A 22,503-nucleotide genomic window follows, 5' to 3' on the forward strand; every position below is an offset into this window, starting at 1 on the left:
ACTGACGTGATCAAATGACAGATTTGTGTCTGTATGTTAGCCTACCTGCAAGATCGTAATGATTTTTCTGGCATTTTGTCTGTCACTGGCTCTTCAGACAGTTTGGTCCTTGGGCTGCTGGTGCAATCCACAGGGCTCTGAAAACAGAGACATCCAGGTGAGAAATCATATCAGACTTGTGCCTCAGATTAACTATATTGTTTAATATTGGCTTGTATTTCAAGAAATCTGCAGCTTAAATTGGATATGTAAACACTGTAATGTTTATGCATCTGCTTCTGCTGTTATGTAATAGTCAACAAAAAGTTTAACACAAAGTTAGTCTTGTTTGTGTTTTGCCCAAGATCCCTGCACACATTCACAGAGCGCAATCCGTGAGACACAGCTTGATCCACACGACTTAACTATATGAGCAAGAGACACAGATCAGTTAAATTAAAGCAAGTTTGAGCGTCCATCAACTGGATCCAAGATGTGGATTCAAGAAACAACCTCCTTGATACTGACGTGAAAAGATCACTGCATGATTACCTGACCAAGAGTTTGTGATGGAAAACATCATATGCCTTCATATTTAAATCACTGATTGTACCAATTGCTGCACAGAGCCAGTTTTGGTCAAGCTAGCTCGATGAACACCACCAGAGGACAGAGGAAGTGATCCACTCAGCCCCTTTCGACATGCACGGAGGCTGTGGGAAGTGGGGGGGATGTAATGACAATATGAACACTGTGACAGCCTGAGTGAACATGACTTATTCAGAGCTGAAGTGAACCATCCATGTAGTATTGTGTGTTCTCAGGCACTGGCTCCTGCATTAGAGAGGACTGGTAGCAGGAGGGGAGGGGGCTCATAGGTTTTCCCCACAGTGCACATTTGGACTCCATCTACCTGCCTTCAGGCTGGAGAGCCTGCTCCAAAAAAGGTCCTGTTCCTCGCCTGGGATCATCAACAGATGGGACAGAAGATTAACTAACCACATTGTGGCTGTTGTTGTCCTCCTGATGTGCAGCCCCCTCCTTTCAGGACAGACCCTTTAACTGAGGGGGTGCAATGTTTTTGCGTGTGTATCCAACGCCTTCTGCTGCTGCATGCACTCAGGCTTACTGTGAAGGGGGGCGTTACGTAAACTGGAGCTGACCCTGTTTTTCTACCTTATGTTGCTCCCTTTCCCCTCTTCATTTTGCTCACTCATCACCTCACACTGGTGCTGCAATGCACAGTGTTTGATGCTGATGGAAGTCCATTTATTTTTCATAAAACACCGCAGTTTATTGCCTGCTTCATTCAGTCCTATTGGGTAGAGGAAAAGAAAGCTATGAAATGCCATTGCACTCATTACAGGGAACAAGACTCTCTAAGGGATAAAATGCTCACATGCTTAGAAAATGCTAGCACAGACACAACACCAAGGGCTACCTCGAGACTCATTTTCATATGTGTAAGGTGAAAGTTCAATGGCTCTGCAGAAGTCGTCCCTCAAGAGAAACAAAGTGTTCAGTGTGATTTATCCCAGATTGTCCCTCTCAGGCCTACGGGGCTTCATAAAACTGTAAATATAATAAAATAAAGCCATATGAGCATGTCTTCGACAGCTCTACTGGTTGGTTATTTGTGCATGACATTTCTGCTATTTATAGGGGAGCATTAATATGTTGCTCTACTAGATTTGATAATGTTCTCAGTGGTTTTCAGTGGTAATATGATGTGAAATTGGCCAGAAATTAATTAGACTGTTTCAAGCAGAGATGAGGGGCTTAAGCAGCAGAAGATGAGGTTTCCTCGGTCAGTACAGTTAAGGAAACCCATTGCGCAGTGACCTTGGATTTTACAGTAAAATCTCACTTGTTCTGGCCTAAAATATTTGAACCAACTGGTCAGCCGATAAGCAAAACCAACAAAGACATATTAAGAATTACAACAGCTGGTCGTTTGTGCAGGAAAAGAAAAAAAACTACTACTTCTGTCCTTTACCTTTCTCTCACAAGGGTAGTCCCATTTACACTAAAAATGCAAAGTTTAAGAAAAGTAAAAAATGATTTGAGGAGAGAGAAGGAAAATCTAATTACGCTCCTTGTTGTGTCTGCCACACGATCATTGTTAAAGTTGAGCTTGCAAAGAGACAACAGCTCTCTACAGTAAAATCATGTTTGTAATGGCATCCTGATGAATCAGCAATGAACAGCGATGCCCTCTGATCAAAGAGGTTTCCACTGAAGCTTTTAAGAGAGGAGAACACAGGTAGTTAAGAGGCTGGTCTGAAGCTCTTAAAAATAAAAATGCACTAACGAATAAGCATGCAGAGGTTAAAAAAAAAAAAACAGTAAGTGAACCCTTTGGAATTACCTCCATTTATGTATTTTAACTGATAACACACAGCTCATTGTATTGTTCTTGTCCATTCTGAATACGTTATTCAAACTGTCGCAGTGTAGGTTGGCAAAAGTATGTGAACCCCTCAGCTAATGGCATTAACAAAAGCTAACTGGGGTTAGAACTAGTAAACACGATTGAATGTGTGGGTTAGAGCTACTTTGACTTACAAACTCACACTCTCTATAGATGGAGATGATTTAGTTTGGTGGCTACTCCCCCTTGAAGTGGGCGTCCAACAAAGATGACGCCAAGAGCACCACGCAGAATGATGAGTAACGGGGCATCAGATAGCACCTTCCTTGACACTACACTGCTACTGGGCTTTTGTGGACAGATGAAACTGAGGTTGAGCTGTTTAGGAAGAACAAGCAGCACTATGTGTGGTGTAAAAGGGGCACTGCAGACCAACGTGAAAGCACCATCCCAAAGGTGAAGTACAGTGGAGGAAGCATCATGATTTCACCCTGCTTTGCTGCCTCCGGGCCTGAACAGTTCACCACCAATGAGGGGGAAATGAATTCAGGATGGGATAAAGGCAGGGTGGCTTGTCCACCTGCTGAAGTGGGTGATGCAGTTGGACAATGACCCTAAACATCGAAGTAAATCTACTACATCCTTACAACTTAGCTGGACTAAAGCAGTTCTCTGAGGAGGAATGGCTGAAAGTTTCCCCTGGATGTTTTGCAGATCTGATTCACAGCCACCAGTAGCATTTGTTTGAGGTTACTCCTCCCAAACGAGGTCTGACCAGTTATTAAAGGGTTCACTTCCAGTTTCCAACAGCACTGAATGCTTCAATAAAGACTCTGAGGATTATAATATTTTGTTTGATACTAGCTTAAGTATATTGTGTTTGTCCATACTTGTGACTTAGATGAAAATCAGTCCATATTCTCTGACCACCTAATACAGAAAACAAGCAAATTCCAAAGGGTTCACATACTTTATATTACTACTGTATATGTCCATAATTTTGAAATACAGAGATATTAAATTTTAATGCATTTGAGTCACCAGGATTTCTGAATGCAAGGTTAAAATGGCCTCTGTTCCCTTACACTATATTCCTTAAAGCTGCAATGCTGCTGGTGCACAGATTCCATTATCAGCTCTTTATTAATACATGAGGAAGAAATACCAGGGCTAGAGAAGACAGAGCACCAAATCCCCAGGAACACCCAGTGGGTTCCTTTAGAAATACCTGCCAACACACGTTACAAAGTCACTGCCCCTGTCGCTGTCCTGTATCATCACCATCGTCCTGCATACACAAATACATAAATAAATACAAATCAGCAATTAGACTGGAAAATGCTGCCTGTAATTTGGCAGCATGACAGAACGAGGACCCGAGTAAGTGGGTCACCTCTCGTTTACAGCGGGCTGCATGAGAGCGCCGGACAGCAGGACTCGGAGGATTCATCTGTCGCAAGCCCTTAATGAAATACATAACCACAGGAGACGCCAGCCACCCACAGACCAGACGAGAAGGACTGTTTTATTGTGACTCAAGATCAGCAACACAAAAGCTCCAGGGAAATGCACATAATTTCACAATAGATAATACCACTTGGGGAAGTGGTAAACAGTCAAAACATGAAAAGCATCAAGCTGCTTCCAAGTGAGTGGCTGATGGGCAAACATCCGATTCATAAAATCCAGCGCTCATGTCAAGACAAATAGGGTATAGGGCTTTCATGTTTTGTCACACTAGGGCCTGTTACACGTAAATGCTAAATGTTTCCAAAGTATTTCAGACAAGAAATGCTGATCATATCACTCTTTGTCATAGAGAAAGACTGATATTTCTTCTGTTCTCACGATGTTAGAATCTGGAACAGAAAAATGTTATTTGAAGAGGTTTTAGGTTTTTCTGTTCCCAGTGGACAAAGTCTGGATTTATGTACTTCACAAAATATTATCCAGAACTTATCATTAATATGCATGACTGTATTGAAACATAAATGTCACATGGTCTGATTTATGCCAGAACCCCTCTATTTACTACAACAGTTTCAATGATATCTGAAACCGTCTTGGTGGGAGTCGCATTCATATTTCCGTTCCCAGTGCTGTGGGATTTTGTCATCCCTGAAATATGTGACAGGTAGATTTAAGGTCGTTTTTTGTTATTAAAGACCACTTAAAAGCTCAGCTTATATTTGACAAATACTTGGGCCTGTTGGAACAGGAACAAGGGAAAACTGCCCTAGCTCCCACCTGCTCTTCTTCTCCTTTACACCCCTAAGGACAAAAATGTCAAGTTGTTTGTATTTTGAGGAAATGATGAAAATTCCTGCACCATGGCCAAACTCTGACTTTTGGACTTTGAAACAAGCTAGAACCTCCTGACAGTGTCAAACACCTGGTCACATGTTCCTATACTCATGAGCTTCGTGTGGAAAAAAATCTTGTAACGCAGCAGACAAATCAGAGGATGACAGAAATGCCTCAGTTGCATAACTCACTGAAATCAGATGTATAATGCGACAGAAGAAATTGAGCTTACAATCAGATTTTGGACATTTTACTCTGACTCAAACACAACTGCAAACACAATCCTGTTATTTAGCTTAACTACGCTGGTGAAAGGCAAGAATGCACCGGGCCGACTAGTTACAAGCTCCAACACAAAACCCTGTAATCTGAACACTCCAGTCTCTAGAGATAATGACAGTTAACAGTGGTTGTATGGAGGGGGAGGGGGGGGGGGGGGGGGGGGGTGAAAGACTGCACTCAAGACAACTCACATTTCCCCACTGATATAGAGTCATATGCTTCTGTGGAAATGGAAGTACCAAACAGCAATCTCCTGTTCTCATGACTCATTTTCTGCTCCTTAATGTGCTCGACCGAGGCCGGGGGGGAAACTTAGCATCAGCAAAGCTTGCATCCTCTTTCAAAAGTTTCATGGCGGTGAGAGACGTCCACACAAGAGCAGCACAAAACAAGTACTTCCTCCAGCCTTCACTTAATAGCTCCAAAGGAAAACTATCTAGCACTGTCATGTAGCCAAAGAGTATTTTTCTGACTTGGATCTGTAGCCCTAGAAACTCTGAATAGCAAACAGCTGGAAAAGGGGGCTTTCAGTGATCATGAAAGCAGCTCGACTTGTCTTGGAATAGCTTTGTGCCAAGTCGTGGCACAGAATGTATCATGAAGCAACCCCCCCCCAAAAAACAAAAAAAAAAAATATCAGAAACAACATGTAATGTAGGATAGCAGCTGGTGTAGCAGTAACAAGTGGTAAAAGTAAATACTGTATGTAGTTCGGCAATTTTCGACTTGAATTTTGAGTACAAAGGTAGATTGTAATGCAAACTGATGCTTTTTGTCTGTGAAAATTACACACTAGGCTAAGTAGGACATCTACTCTTTGTGACAGCTAATATGGTGGAGGAGTTTTGTGAGTTAGTTCCCCAATTATATTATTCAAAACTGACATGGGTATCATTTCAGATGTTCTGAGGAGCTAAGTAGGCTTTAGTTAAGAGGATGGGAATACTGAGTTAATGTGGCTCTGCAGGGAGACAGTTGCCCTGTTTGCCCTCATCAGACTGTGTTCTATTTAACTAATGAGCACTTCTGTGAAACACATACAGGCTGAACCAATGTCACCTAATTCTGTGTTTATTTTTTTTGGCATTGGTACTTGCTGGCATTGCACTGTTGCAATAAGAAAAATAATTCAGAAGTCAAACATCAAAAACAATTTTTCCACCCTCATCCAAATCTTGGTAAACAAGAGTATACATGACGTGGCTATGGAGTGCAAAATCATAAGCTCCAATTGTGCGAAAGATGCAAATATCAACACATAATGCAATAAATCGACAGGCTCTGATCTTGGAGCAGCAGCTGGTGTTTAGCCTGGTGGCACCTTTGTCCCTGCAAGTGTTTTCTCTAGGGCACCACTGTGTGCAGAGGTCACTGTTTCTGCTGGTGTTTTAAAGCTGGAAGGGGTTTGTGTGCAGCAGATGCTGCAGGTTTTGTTGGGTTAATAAATCTTCTGTCCACTCTATAAGTTTAGGAATCCTTAATAAAATTCCATGGTCACCAGTAAAAATTCAACTCACTAAGGCTGAGAAAGTATTTTGCCCATATGGCTGGCCAAAATAATAACCTGCTAAATCTTTGTCTTTTTAACTGTGAATCATGGTTATCGTGCACTGGGTGTACTGGGAGATGTGTAACATTAGCACCAAAACAGCAGAGCAAAAACATAAAATCTCACTTGCAAGATGCAATTAGATGCAATGGTGAGAGCCAATATTGTCTTTCTATACTTTTACACGCTGACTGAAGAAGATCTTGTGGTGTCATTCTGTGCCAGAGTCCTTTCATCCTTATCATCAATGCCAGCAATTTGCTTGTCCACAGGGTCACAACCAAGGTGCTAGCAAACCACATCCTGCTTACGGCTCTTTATCCCCTCATCGACGGCCTTTGAAGTCCTTAAACAGCTGTTAATTGGAGGGATTCACAAGCCACAGACCACCGTTAAGACAAAGGGAGGATACAGGTTGTGGTTTTGGTGATTCCTCTGACTACATGTCGGGGGGGGGGGGGGGAATCTGTGCTTTTTAAAACTGGTGTAGTGGGGATTTCTCTTACAAGTACAATCTGCTATCTAACGATCACAGCATCTCGAAATAGACCTTGGACGTGTTTTTGGTTTTACCAGACAGACTACTACATCAGAGCAAATAATTACTTGATCAGAATAAAAGACAAATGACAACACAGTTTGAAACTTGCAGCTGAGCCACCAATTAATCCTCATTAGTCTGTCAGATAAATGTAAGGTCTGCTTGATGATTTTGGATTTGCCAGAGTAAATGAGCTCTGGTCAGTTAAAGCAAATGTCCTAAGTAAATTAACCACCATTCTCTTCTGTCATCTGGCTTAAATTTCCCTTCTCTAAAATCACAGCTACACTGCTCATTTTCTCATCTGTAGTAATTATGCAGGACACCGTGTCAGAAGCATCAGTGATCATTTTTTTGAATTCTCGGAGCAGCTGCTTTTAGATGTGTAAATCTGCTGCTAGATATCTGTAATTCCAAGCTTTGTACTCATTTAAGCAAAAAGTATAAAAGTAAATCCAATAAAAATTCACTTCAACTTAACTTTCAATAATGTGAGACTTAGTCAAATCCTGAGGAAATGTTCCTCACCAGCCAGTGACAGTAGGATCACACTAGAATTCAAGCGCAATACCGACAGTTTGTGATGGAGGCGTGTATCTGGGAAGAGCACAGAAATGCATTGTGTAATGAAAAAGGCTGCAGCCACTGTGACAAAATATCACAACCACAATCACCAGAGGCTTTAACAGGCTGACCTTCTCATAGCCTGTAACTGTCACTGTCAGTGAAAAGGTCTCCCCTGGCTACACGGAGCATCAACACTAGTCTGCCTTTACATGCTTCACATTCCAGACTTACAATCCACTCCTCCACAGCCTGACTCCAATCGCACCCAACAATTTCCCCTCACACGAGGAGCGAATGGGCCTGGCAGTTTTATAATTATGGATTTGTGACCAGCGGTATCGATGCTAGGACCCACTGTTTACCAAAGTATGATCCGGGGTCAAGCAGGGTTTCTGTCGCGATGGCAAAGTGGTGCATCCACCAGGGAACTTCATCTCCTGAGCACCGACAAAGATGATGTTTATATTGACAGCTGTAAGTTGAAATTAGATACTGGTGGAAACTACTGAGTCATATATAATAGCCATACTTGGTAATATATCTTCTCCTACAACTGCCATGTCTGGCAGCTCTCTCACTGAAGCAAGACTGGAACCAAACAGGTGAAACTGAGTAAACTGAGAAAACTAAGTGAACTGAACTGCTGTAAACAACTACTTTCAATGTAAAGTAGCTAAAGCCTGCAGGAGATGTCACTACATGAGGTAAAACACTAATTTGCATATTTATAACATCATTGCATCATATTTGCATCCTGCTGAGTTTCAGCCAGTTTATCATTGTCAATATTAGCGCCGAGACAACGCGATATTGGAGGTTATCAAAACTTTGGGACAATACTTTGCAACAGAGACATTTCATCATGTCAGTAGGAGGTGAAAAAATGTTTGCAGTTTCCTCTGTGTTCACATATATTTATGCCTCTGCACCACCCACAGCTGTGACTGGAGGCATCCGTCCACCCTGTTCTCATTCTCCTGAACGCCATATCTCAGCAACATTCACACATATAGCAGAACAAGAACAACAAAGCTTCACAAAAGTCAAGTCAAATCAGTTTCATTTGTATATCCCTATATCGCACATCAAAAAGATAAGTCTATGCTAAATAACTTTTTATTAAATTCCTTTAAAATTCTTCACTCCATAAATGAGTCTGGACAGACATGGATGTAAACTGCAACTTGACTAATTGGCAGAGGCATGCAACCATGTGGTGGTAACTAGTTTCTAAATGTGAGGAGACTGCAGGGTTCAGCCTTGGTCAGCACACTCCCACTGGGCCCAGCTGGCTTCGTGATCTTTACGTTATGTGAAATTCAAATATAAATGAATGCCCTTATTCAATGGACCAGCAATACTACAAAATAGCACTGAGTGGCTGATGCCTTCGGAGCAGAAGCCCATGCACTGCTGGGTGAGCCATTCACCTACCATTCTCAGTATGGCCGCTGACATGTCTTTGCTTGATTGTCCCCTTTTGCTGGCCGTAGAGTAAAGGCAATGCCATGGACACCGAGGAGCTGCGATCCTGCACTGGAAATGTGTTTTCCTCATCTGGTTCACTCAGGATCTTCTTCCACAGAAGCAACCATTTGCTTCCAGGTCAGTGAGTGGGAATACCAAGCATGGCTTCAGTTTTGAGTGTGTTGCTTTTATGAGGCACCACAAGTACAGACACACAGGCCAAACTCCACTCAAAAACACATCTGGGTCAGTGTCAGGGCCCATTTTCGTCATGTTGATTCTAATATTAATATGGAGGGAATACACATTTTAGGTTATGTTGCAAATAGATACTGAAGAAGGGAGAATGCCTAATCCTGGGACACTAGATAACAACATGAGACTGCATCTGTGTGTTCATTAAATGCATCCTCGAGGTAAGGACAAGTTTCCAAAATAAAGTTCTCAAAAATCAAATGTGTGCCTCTTTGAACTGTTCTTCCATCAGATCCTAACAATGTGTCTAACGTTTACATGCGCTGAGGAGATCTAAATCATATCTCTGGACTGAGCCCATTGAGAAGTCATCCCTGAGCACCACCTCAGCCATAACATCCCTGGAGCTCGCAGCTTGCTGCTGTGTTGCATTGTGCACTGAAGCAGAGCCGAGCTGGATCCTGACACACATGACTACACAAAGCTGGTTTAAAAAAAAACAAAACAACTTCCTTCAAGTGGTCCTGATCACAGTTTCCAGTACTGGCCTCTTTTATTGCCCTGTGGTAAAATGTCACTTAGAAAGTCACGGTTCCTTCACCCATTTCCCAGGTTTTGAAACCTGGTAGTAAACACAAAGATGTGAGCAAAGGTATCTTCAGTAGGAGGACGAGTCTATGTAGAAAAGGCACTCTTTACTATACTGTGGTACAGGACTAAGTTAAATGTCAGCATATTGTAGAGGTAATACTTACTTTCAGCCACAAAACATATCTTTCCTTTATAATTAGCAATACGCTTATCCATGCTGATGTATTGCTAGATCTCTGTCACATGGCCTTTAACAAGAAAAAAAGAATTTGGTCAGAATTGACCAAACCAAAATCCTACATATCTGGTCTGATATTAAAGTGACTGCAGCTCCATGCACGGCTTCCTGTCGAATACTTGTGTCCCTTTGTAATGGAAAACTATTATTGCTGCAGTTTAAATTACATTTCGTGATCGCCAGTAGCCTGGACTTTCTGTAGTCAAACTTGCAAAGGAGCATCATGGTAGCCCAGCAGTGCCATGTCACCATGATGATCACATGATTTATCATGGTATTCTCTCAAATAAAAGGAAAATATCTAAAAATCTAAAAAACTTGTGACTGCATGTGTACTGTTGGAAACAGCTGATCATACTCTCCTCTCTCTTGCTTTCCAATATCAGTACGTTAAAAACACATGACTTATTACTTACTTTGCAACCTATGGGAGTAAAATGCACGGCAGACCAAACATTCAGTGATAGTGATGATGAAAAGCACTCTCAGCAAAGAAAACCATTGGCAGCTGACGCTCGCGCAGCACTGGGGAACATGCCTTCAAACGGAAACAGATTTGCAGCAAAACAAGGTTAACATCTGTGAATGACTTAAAAACGTGGGTTTGTACATGTAACGATCGCCTTTTGTAAAGCTCCAGGATGCTGGGTGGTAGAGATAACCAGCTCCTCTCATTTATCACAGCCGTGCCCAGAGTGTCACTTTAACTTTTTGCTCCATTAAAATAACTGCAGAGCTTGGCTACGCAACATATGCCACAGGTGAAAATGAATACAATTAAAAGCCTGAATTAAATGCAGCAAAGTGCGGTGGTTTGAATCCTGAGTGACTAGGGAAAAACCTCCTTGTGGCGCTGCGTGTACTGTCATGCTGAATTCTGCTCCATATATAGTCCAACTTTTATGAGCCAAGTATCTGAAAGACCACCTGATCTCAGATGAACACTACTGGCTTGTAAATGTACAATATAACCTTTGTTTCTCTGTGCCTTCAAATTAAGCGAAGCTTATGACACAAGACCATGCAAACCAATCAGTGATTACAATTATTTTCCTCCCAGGAGAATAATTTTGTTAGGTTTAATTAAGTTTGAGGGAAAGAGTCCCATTGCATGTGTTTTAATACAAAGCTTTTAAAAAGAATTCAGAGTTTGTGTTTTTTTAACAGCTGGCTTTCCTCCAGTCATTACAGGGGCATTGTCAAGACTTACGAGCCTGAAAGCTGGAGCCTGACCTCCTGTCATGCTAAGCCTCGAACGGTCATACATTTCCATAACTATGACACCAGATGACCATTTCTCACCCCTCTCCCCATCGCAGGAGTCACACCACGGGCTTTCCAACACAAAGCTGGGATTTTAAATGAACTCACACATCATAAAGTCCTCCAGCACCCCCCCAGGATGTGCCCTGGGAATTCTCCTTGACTTTGACCATCTCTCGCATTTGCAATTCATCATCTCTCTTTCTCAGCATCACAAAACCGCTGCCACCACCACCACTTCTTTGTCATTACAACGACACAGACACAAGCTGTATTGTTTGCGTCTGGCACTGAATGGAGAGCAACACAATGGCTTGCTGCGTGCACTTGCAGGCAAACTTGTGCCACTACACAGGAGTGCTACAGGTACAAACATGAGGTGGGAACCCCACCCTAAACGCAGGCTGTGAAGACCCCAGTTACAAGATACAAACACACATTCACTTCTAAGATAAGAGCATGGAATTACAAACACTGATGGAAACTACCGAGAAAACCACATCCAGAGATGATAATTCCCGAAAATAGAAACCCCAAAGGCACGCCATGATTTAGAAGAGCTTTGAGCATCTGACACATCTATCTACAATCTGAAAATACACTGAAACCTATGCTTAGGGACACACACTGACTCAAGTGAGTGTGTGTGTGTGACTAAAACTGGTGTTATTTAGCACCTCTTTTGGAAAGTGGGAGGTCTAAGGCTGGAGAGCCATTTGTCTCTCATCTATCAGCTAACAAAACAGCCAAGCAATGTTGCAAAGATGCAAAAAGACACAGGAGCAAATACAATGACTTACCTCACTTTGTACTACCAGGAAGTGTCACTTCGGCTTTTTCTCCCATCAGTAGCCAAGAGAAATCCCACACATCACTAATGGGGGGAAATTTCAAGCTCCACATGAGGGGGATTATTGATACTTCTCCTGCAAGTCCACAGCAGACTGACTCCTATATGCAAGGATGAGTTGAAGAACTGAGGGAAGGAAGGAGGGAGGGAGGGAGGGGGAGTGACTGTTTGTAAATGCCCCCTCCTCCTCCTGCCGACTCTTTCACACTCTTCGCTCCCTCCCTCCTTGCTCCCTCCTTCGTTCTATAATTCCATCCCCCTAAACTACAAACCTACTGCCAGCAGGAATGTGTTCCCTCCCTTGTCTCCTCTGTAATTGCCCCTCTACTCCCATATGAGAAGCATCATGTTTACACAAAAAATTGCAGCCTTCTTATTGTGCAAAAAAAAAAACCAAAAACTGATAAGCTCAAAATTCAGAGTCAGATTCAGGCATGCATTTCTCAGCCTGGATCAGTGGGAGCTTAACTGTAAACTTCACCTTATTTTTGGGATCAGACAAGAAATAATCTAGCTTTCATCTCTGTTCTTTGTGGTTTAAAGAGCAGGCATCAAAACAACAGGCTTGTGAAAAATAAAAAGACAAAAAAGGCAACAGGGCTGAAAGGTCGCAGCTTTAATGTGTTGCAGTGCACAATTCGGAGCGTGCAGCGATAGCCCTAAAATGGACCTGTGAATGAGAGAAAGGCTGGGCTTGCTGTTGTCATAGCACCGGTGATGTCGTGTGGCTATCACGTCAGCAGTGACAGTAGTGCTGGATTCATTTTGAGATGATGGAACCGGCAGAGGGAACAGGGGGAGAGAGGGAGCGGAGGACGGGCGAGAGAGGGCATTAAGACGTCTGTTCAGCAGCAGCCTTGCATCATGTGCTCCAGAAGCAGCTTTGCATGCACACCGAACATTAAGCGTGCCCCGAGCTAGTCAAGGGTGCAGACACCCCGACAACCACACAGAGGAGAGAGAGCGAGCGAGAGAGAGCGAGCACTGAGCTTAGGCTGTCTGAAAGGGGTCCAGAGATTGGAGGAGTGAATTGCCATGTCTAGACTTTGTGATGACTATGACCAAAATAAAAGCACTCAGCACTGTGGTCAGGCTGGCTTCCTCTCAATGTAACTTCATGTCCTGCCAAGGTTGTGACCCTGATATTAAACTAAACCACTGGGGTTTCATAGTAAAGACAGGAATGTCCGGTCTACACAGGCAACCAGACATAATAACCTGCGTTCTTATCAACCCTCTGAGCTCGATTTCACACAGGTAATCTGACAGGATAACACATTTTGTTTGAGCTTTCTGTGCCAGGACTGCAGCAAATTCCACACACAATACACACGGACAGCCAATTTCTTCTTTTCGATCAGAGAAGCAATTTGCTGGGACGTGAGCCAATGACAACAAAAGACTTGGAAGCACATGATACAATCTGAAGACATGATGTCAAGAGATTATTATTAATTAGGCTGACAATCTACTTAAAAGTCTAAAAAGAAAAAACAAAACATTTTATTTCCAGGATGGTGAGTGTTTTGACAGTAACTCACAACCAAAAATGAACCTAAAGTGTGTTCTGTAGTATTCTCATAGGTGTTTATCTGAAAAGTTACACAGATTTTTGACTTTATGTTCGTTTACACTACATGATATGAGGTGTGCTTATCTGCTTGTCTCCTTGCCCCCCCCCACCAAAAAAAAAAACCTGGATCAGGCAGCAGCGCAATAAATGTGTCTATCAGTGACTGTGCACTAATGCTGAATCCACGTCTGCACTCACCACAGGCATTTTAGAAATGTAGATTGCTTGCATAGAGCTCAGCTAAACAAAATCCTCTGCTCTCTCATCACTGGCGCCGGGCTATTAAACCAAATGCTATCTGCACTCAATTTAGGACCTGATTGAGTTGGACATCCAATACATTGACAGGCCATTCAATACTGCAGGAGCCATTTGGCAGGTGAGACTACAGTTACAGGTCCACAGCAACACTTCAGACTGCTGATGCTGTCCAGGTGTCACAAGCAACTGCAATCACTGCCAATCACCTTCAGACAGGGAAAAAAAAAAAAAAAAACAGCTGAAGGCGGTGGAGTGACAGTGATACATTTGCCAGGATATGCAGTGAGTTCTTGCTCTTAAAGTCACTGCTCTTATCATAGATGTGCGTTTGTGTATTGTAAGCATGTACTGGGGTCTTCACAGCGTGCGTTTAGTGCAGGGTTCCCTCCTCATGTTTGTCCCTGTTCGACATTCCAGTTTACCACCAATTATTTTTGTAAAAAAATGCAACATTATTATTTGCATTAGACTTAGATAGAAAAAAAAAATTATCAAATAAATTTTTTTCATATTTGCAGCAGAAATTGGATTACAGAGTTTAAAATGGTTTAAAATGACCTGAAAATGAAATGCTGAAATATTTCATTTGAATAGATAATTTGACTTTTTTTTTTTTTTTTTTAAAGGTTTTCTCACATTAAAATTGGCTCAAGTTAATCAATGTCATTTATTTTACAATAATTCCACAGTTTTTCAAATGCAAATCAAGTCTAGGTTCACTTATTTCCCCTTCAGTTTTGCATGTGTCTTAGCTCCTGCCAGTAAAACAGCTGAATCTGCCACCACCAAGCTTCACAGCAGGGACGGTGTCAGACAGGTGATCAGCTGTGCTTTGTAGAACAGAAATAGCCTCATTTAGCCAATACGGTGATTGGTTTCCCCAAACTGAGTTGAGTATCAGCGCAGAGTGAGTGAATACTTGAAGATTAACAGTTCTTTCTTGTTTTCCCCTAATCATGTTTGAGCATATCAAATATAAAATTCAAACTTTTTGGATAACTGGTTGTATTGATCACATAAATTCTTCTTTGCTCTGAGAGTGTTGATACCACCAAATGTGTGCAAGAAGTCAACAGGGTTCAGAACTTTCTCAAGGGACAGGAGCCCAATATGTTACATGCCTAGTGAGCTAAATCACAGCGCTGTGCCTCTGAATGGCTTTAAATAAAGGTCAGTTAATAATTGACAACACACAGCTTTAACATAGCGATTCTGGGAGCGACCACAGGACCACACATCATTCAAGATGACGAAGCTGTGATGTTACAGTCTCCATTGTATAATGTGTTAATGTGAAGGACATACAGAGGGATGCTTCTGACAAAGACATGCACGCAGCTAATTTCAACACAGGAGGTGGAGGCAGGCCTGTGTAGCTCTGTATAACAGTTCAATTATTGGGCAAGAATAACACGACTTTCCCTGACCAGAGTATGTAAATGTAATGCCTAACAATGTGCACCACCGTATGAAAATGCTATGACACAAGTCCAGTCCAAAGCCAAGATCCTTTCTTGTCTCACGCCTGTGAAACGCCCTCAATTAAACATACAGGGGATGAGTATCACCCCCAGATAGGCATCAGGATGTAGAATCAGTAACTTTGATTGATTCAAACTTTATTCTCAGATCTGCACACAAAGCCACTGGTGTATAAATACAAACTATTCATATGTCACGTTGAAGTTGATTTCATTCTTGAACAAGAGGTCCGTTGTATGCAGCATTTGATTCAGCATAAAGCTATAAATCTGCAGCACTGAAAATAGCATCTATCGCCACAAGGGGTCAAGTGTTTTTTTGTCCTGAAGGTCTCCTCAATCACAACAACACATGTCCCACAGTGTCCATCTGAGGAAACAGATGATCCATTGTACTGAGAAAGAACACTATGTACAGCTGATATCTAAAGGGAGAAAAAAAAAAAAAAAAAAAAAAAAAAAAAAAGGCAACTGTTATGCAAGACATAAAAGCAGGAGCCCAAGCCCGGGTAGAGATCATTAGTGGAGGATCCAGTGGTCTCCTGCAGTGAGCTGCCTCTCAAGAGTCGACATCAAAGACACCGGTATAGAGAGGGAAATCATTTACAATGCGCAGAAAGGGCTGGAATTGATTGGTCAGGACTGGACCTATACAGCATAGGTGGCTCTCAAAAATTATTTAATAAAAGATGGTGGGGTGCATTGGTTTGACCTTAACAAGCTGCTGGGTAGGGTTATACTGATAGGGATACACAAAGCACGCTGACCATGGTTTGGCCCTACAAAAATTTGTGAGCCACATGAAGCACATCTATGGCCCAGTGAGCGCTGATTTACAGGCTTCTAGAAATTAAATTGTCTCAGATTTGATTACAAGAATAATTACTCATCCATGCTTCAACAGCATTGACATTAGGACTGCGACTAACAATTATTTTCTTATTGATTAATCGGTAATTTTTTTTTCGTATTGACAGCTGACACTTTCTACGGGCTTGTTTTGTACTTGTTTTGTCCGACTCACCTGCAAAAAAAAAAACCACCAAATCTTCACATTTAAGAGGCTAAAACCCACAAATCTTAGGCACTTGTCGGACATACATCAGTTGAAACAATCAAGCAAATATCATATGTTTTTGTCAAATGAAAGTGTGATTAACGATATGTATTAAGGACTTGCCTTGCACGAAAACAGTCATTTAAAAAGGTGAGACAACAGTTACGCTATTATAACCTAGACTTCTTACAAGCTATTTGCTGTGTTTCACTCGTCACTTTTTCCTGCATATCAGCAAATAAATTCTTACTGAGAGGTTCAAATGTTGACCCAGGATAACTAAATATCGTCATCGTCGCCACTTCAAAACACACACCACATCAGAGCCGACGTCGAGCAAACAAAAATGCCTGAAAAGTTCTTGTTTATGATTGATGGAGCGGCACAGTTAGTCTAACTCCAGCCTCCCCAAAGTGACTCATAGCCGCAGCAGTTTAGTGCACTTAGTATCTATTATTCATCCAAAACCACAAGACTCTATCAGCCATGTGAAGATAATGATCATCACCATGTGCCATTCTGACAGCCAGTCATACGTTCCTGCTCACAGCTCAGAAATAGGAGGAGGAACAGAGCTTTGATGAGGCTTTTTAATGCTCAGTCGTCATGTCTTTCCAAACCCCATGACCATTGTGGAGTGCAAATACCATCCACTAGTCTGCATGCACACACACACGCACGCACGCACACACACACACAGGCCTCTGGGTTTGGCATAGTAGCCTTGCTGTAAATGGAACAGAATCTTTTCAGAAATCACTTTTCCGAGGCTACCACAACCTCAAAGGCGTCTTTGAAGCTCGAGTCAATACTCAACGGTGCAAGCAAGTCCACTTAATTTGTGGGGAGTACTTGTTTGCTTGTTTCTAAAGGTGCAAGCCACAGTAAAGAGTTATTCGTTCTGACTTTGATGTGAGTGTTAATTTAGGCTTGTAATAATTCATGTGAAAAGCCCATGTCTTCATCAGGCTTGAAAGACAAGCTGAGAGCCACACAGAAACACCCCTGCAGAAGTTGCTGCTCAAGGCTTTTACTTAAAGCGTGGAGGTACTTTGTGTTTGGTCCTTGCTTTCTAAGGTTGGTGGAACATAACCAATGTTTTTTTTCTCACATTATGCAGAGTGCATCATAGTGCAGCACTGCTTGAGGGGGTTATCCTCTGGAAAGCATCTGGGATCAAATCTTGGCAAGGCGTCTAGATAGTTTTTTCAGATAATGCTGACTGTCAGCACATCATGAATTCATCAGACATGACCTCACTTTTTCAGATGCTGGAATATGTGGTAACTTTCAGTCCTCTGCAATTGGTACTAAACAAGAAAAATATCAAAGGCTTTTTAAATGCACGTGAAATGTTGAGCAAGGGTTCAAAGATTCAGTCAATCAGCTGCTTAGCAGCACACGGTCCAGAACAGAACAATACCAGACTCTCAGATGTGTTTACAATGTGGCCGATTGTGGAGAACAATGGGATTCCTCTTTTCAACTGTCCAAAGGTGGAAGAAGACAGACTGATACAGCCACACATCAATAGTACTCTCTAATGGAGACAGATGTGCTGTCAGGAGGAACAAGGGAAAACTGAGCTCGTGTCTCGAAGTCAGTACAACATGGATGTAAACAGAGGTGGAAAGGAAAGCATAGCTGTCGCTCATCCATCAGCTTGAGCTGGAGAGGGAAGAAAGACTGCTTGATTTAGGGAAAAAAAAAAAAAACTCAATGAAATAATCTGATATTCATGTTTTGAAAAAAAAAAAAAACTGCATATGACCGCAACATGGACTCTGTCTCATTCTGATAGAAGGAATCTGTTGTTCTGTACAGAAACAGCAGATAATTATCACAAGACAAATCTGGCAATCAGCCTGCACTGACTGCATTCAACAAGAGAGTCTGGACTCAGACGACCACTCACAGCTGCAACATCAACACTGTTACTCTCTGCTGCTGCTCCGTTACAGGACCTGTGTGAGAGAGGGCCACTTTTATAATGCAAGTGTTTCACAGAGTGTGATTCAAGTTGTAATTTTACAACTGCAACACGGGGGGAGAGTGAATAGTCTGCCCTTTATATAAAATGGAAACAGTTTAGGGTTACAAAATAGTGAATCTTTCCCCAGTTTTCTTTTTTTGTAATTAATGAACTTCTTGTTTTGTGTATGAATGTCAAAAAAAAAAATGTGAAGAACGCACATCATAATTTCCAAGAGCCAAAGGTGACCTCTTCAAAATGTCGGCTTGACCAACAGCAGGGGAGGAGCAAATCCTCATATGCGAGTGGCTCGAAACAGCAAATCCTTGATGCTTAATTAATAACTTCATTTCTCTCTATTATTGTTTATCTGTTTTGTGCTGCTCAACTAATCCATCGATCAACTAACAGTTTCAACACTAAAATATTTTGAGGTTGAGATTTCTATAGTTTAATGAAAAAAACAAAACAAAAAAACTGAAGCGTGGGCTCCCCTGTCGGAGAATCAGAGAACAGAGCTTCTATTCAGCTTCAACAAATGTGAAATATTCCAAGAGAATCACAAACACCACTCGAGCCCAAAGTTTAGTCAAATATTTAAGCAACTTTGCCAGCAGTGTGCATTTATGCATTTAAGCGGTCTGTAGTATAGATGTGGTCATTTCATTATTAAAAACTGTTGGGCAGAATAATGGCAATTGAGATGATCCTTTCCTACCACAACTGGAAAGATGTGTGCAAGGCACTGAGACTTTAGCTCAGTTCAGTACTCTCGCTGTAATCCCAACAATCAGCCACTTAGCAAAATGAGTTTCCAGCTTTGTGGTTGCGGTCTAAATTGTGTACTTAATTCTTCCACAACACACCTCGTCTCCTTATTCGCTGACCCTTTTTTAAAAAACACATGGCTTGACTAAGTAAGCTAACACTCGGGCGCAAGTGATTTAACACACAGTGAAGTCAAACACACTTTAGGAAACATTAGCTTTACAAAATTCAAACCACTGTAAGTAATGCAGCAGTTTGTAGTGAGTTCGCATCAGAACGAACGGTCTGTGTCCGTGTTATCACACTAAGCTCAGTATGTTAACTAAAGCAAAGCACTACACTGTCTTCACTATTTACTTTGCAGCACTTTGCAAATGAATGAAGAGTTATGTGCAAGTGGGATGGAAATGAATAATTCACAAAGAGCACTTATGAGGGTTAAATTATGCGCATTTGAAGAAATCACTGTGTTTGATGGTACATTTCTGTACACGCATGAAGAACAAAGTCACGGATTGTATGAAAAGCCAACAAATTACCATATGAATGTGCAGACATTCCTTCATGTGTAGCTACAACAGTGGCTTCACTGCTTCGAGTTGGTCTAACATGCATCTCTGAGGTGTGGAGTTAAAGAGTGTGGACACAAGCGCGCGGGGGGGGGGGGGGGGGGGGGGGGGGGGGGGGGGCAGCAAAACTTGTTTCAACTCGACCACAGACAAACACAATGACAGACAGAGAGAGAGGGTGGGCTCTCTGTGCAGGCTTGTCGCACAGGTGGGCTCAGGTTACCACCCTGAGGACACATCACCGAACACTGAAGCCATTCTGCCGGATGTTTTCCTCCCATGGTTCTCCACCACAGATAAACTGCTCAGGCCGCTGCACAGGTTCTGTAACACTGCAAGAACGTCTTCCACACATTGATTATTGTCTTTGGCAACTTTGAGACCGTCCACTGAGACAACTACCCGATACAAGCAACGTAACTGAAACTCTGAAAATGTGCGGCAAAACACAGACTCTGACATTTTATTTTATTTGGACAATTGTTATCACAACAGGATGGATCAATGGAGGAACATGCAACACTACAAAGTTCTCTACCAGGAATGTGTGGACATTGCACCAATTTGACTGGCCAAGTAAATACACTGATGAAAGATGCTACTCCATTTGTTGCTGAAAAAAAAATTAAGCAGGCATTAACTTCTTTTGCCAAATGCCCCCCCCCCCCCCCACAGACACAGAAAAAAGCCTGCATCAGGACCTGCATCAGCCTACGAGCTGACACACTTCTCTTTATTTTGTCTACTACAGCCTTGAAAATCCTCTGTAGCAGTTAAGACAGTTCTTTTCTCTGTTGCCCAAATGGCCTTGCTAGATGCATCTCCGTGGCTTGTTTGTGGACCAGTCCGGTCATACTTGGCTCACCATGAGTACAAACTGCTGACTGAGGAAAAACTTTACCCTTCAAGTGGTGAGATCTTTTTTTTTTTTTTTTCTTGGCAGGACAAATCTCAGAAAACGCAATTACAGCAAATTATTGTCCAATACAAAACCATCTCCTATACAGTCTGCTTCACAAATGAGACAGACACTGTTCGGTCCTGCCCATAAGTGCTTCATTTTAAAGGACTGAACAAAAAACGTTTCAATGTCAAGTTACAGGCTGCAATGAGGGAAAATCAAAACGCAGTGAGGCTTAACCTGCTAGAGAACATCTCCACACCAGCGGCTCATGGCCACCTCCACAGCCGTCCCTTCAGCATGACTGCCAAACAGTGCGCACAGCGCGCTCCTGAGTGACAGGCAGAAAACACCGGGGCTTCGGCACCAGTAGTGACGCCGCGACAAACTTGACACCATAAGGTCGTTTGAGTGAAGCGGCTGCACCAATGAGCTGTCGCCTTTCAGTGGAGTCACCTGCACACGACCTGTTTACTAAAGCGAGGTGTTAACTACAGCAGCGGCGGGGAGATGCGGCGATGCTGCCTCATGCAACAATTTACCGCACTGAGCCCCCCCCCCCCCGGCTGTCCAAACGACCACACACTCACAGGCGTTCAGACACCTCAGGTATGACGGCGGACAGGCTATCCTTCCTGTCTGTCTGCACAGGGGGGGAAACCCCCCCCCCAACATCCTGCTGCTGCTGAAGTCCGTGGGGCTGCTGTGCGGGATGCGCAGTCAAGTGACAGCGATGGAGACTGAAATGTGTGGACCTGCAGGTTGACCCCGCTGCGTGTGCGCTGTCAATCACGTCTACATGGCTGTTATCAAAACGCCAGATCTCCGATGTCTGGATCAATGAATCGACACCATTTACCCGACAGTCCGTGCACCGACACGGCTGCTCGGCCTCGTCCCGCGGACCGCGCCGGCCGCCCCAGTGCGGCAGCGCCTGTCACCTCTGCTGAACTTGTATGATTGAGTGACGCGGTCATGCGTGCAGTCGGCGTTAGGACCATGCGGAAGCATGATCGGACATCGAGCCTGTGTATCCCTCTCCTGTTCAGCGCTGCCTGCCTCCCGGCCTCCCTACATACCTGTCACCGCCACCGTCGGGATGCGGATGCTTCCGTCCCGACACAGAGCGCTTCATGTTTCACACACCGGCGTGCAGCCCACCCGTCTCTCTGAGCCCCGCTGCCTCTCCAGGATCTGCCTGTCTACGGACCATGCGTGTTGTTTCCACACCGCTGAGAGGGGCGGAGCCCACGGGCCATGGAGACGGCGTGCAAGTGGATCATGAGACTGCCACTTATTTAGTCTCTGGGCCAATCAGCTGCGAGTCACCTCGAATCGGCATTCAGTGACTGTGTAATGCACAGTCGTGGGTGAAGTGTTTAGTTTTATAAGCATTTGAGCAAACACAGAGAAACCTAGCATTTTTTTTTTTTTTTTTTTATCATAACGCATTATTTAAATTATTGGCGCAGTCTGTGCATCCCATCTCCTGCACACACACAGGCCTTTTCATCAAGGAGCTCAAATATTAAAATTAGAACAAGAAATGTGATACAGACTGAAGTCCATTAAAACAAGCAGAAACGAAATAAGATCACATGGTTTAGCCAACTCTATTGTAAACATCCCATAACTAAACCCTGGTAAATCATGGACATGTTTAATATGAGACAGGTACTTTGAAGATGACTATTTCTGAGTAAGCGTATGTTCCTCAGAAGGCG

The 22,503-nt window shown here is 42.9% G+C and overlaps 1 protein-coding gene across 4 annotated transcripts in view; it reads right to left on the bottom strand.

Moving 5' to 3' along the window:
- The window catches only part of LOC139631948 (rho guanine nucleotide exchange factor TIAM1-like), a 45,619-nt gene extending 23,133 nt beyond the window's left edge, over positions 1–22,486 (bottom strand). Inside the window, exons 1-2 of one of the 4 annotated variants that reach the window (XM_071496631.1) lie at positions 21,859–22,486; positions 46–137 (exon numbers count right to left, since the gene is read on the bottom strand). The gene's annotated coding sequence lies outside the window, so the exon portion shown is untranslated. Of the gene's footprint in view, positions 1–45; positions 138–12,147; positions 13,877–13,968; positions 14,537–21,369; positions 21,838–21,858 lie in introns of those variants that run through there. The other 3 variants (XM_071496634.1, XM_071496632.1, XM_071496633.1) reach the window with 3 other exon arrangements.
- Between the last annotated feature and the right edge of the window lie 17 nt (positions 22,487–22,503).

The sequence above is a fragment of the Trachinotus anak genome, unplaced genomic scaffold (genome assembly GCF_046630095.1).
Source record: "Trachinotus anak isolate AG129_WGS33_773 ecotype Australia unplaced genomic scaffold, CSIRO_AGI_Tana_v1 ptg000014l, whole genome shotgun sequence".
Taxonomy (NCBI): Eukaryota; Metazoa; Chordata; class Actinopteri; order Carangiformes; family Carangidae; genus Trachinotus; species Trachinotus anak.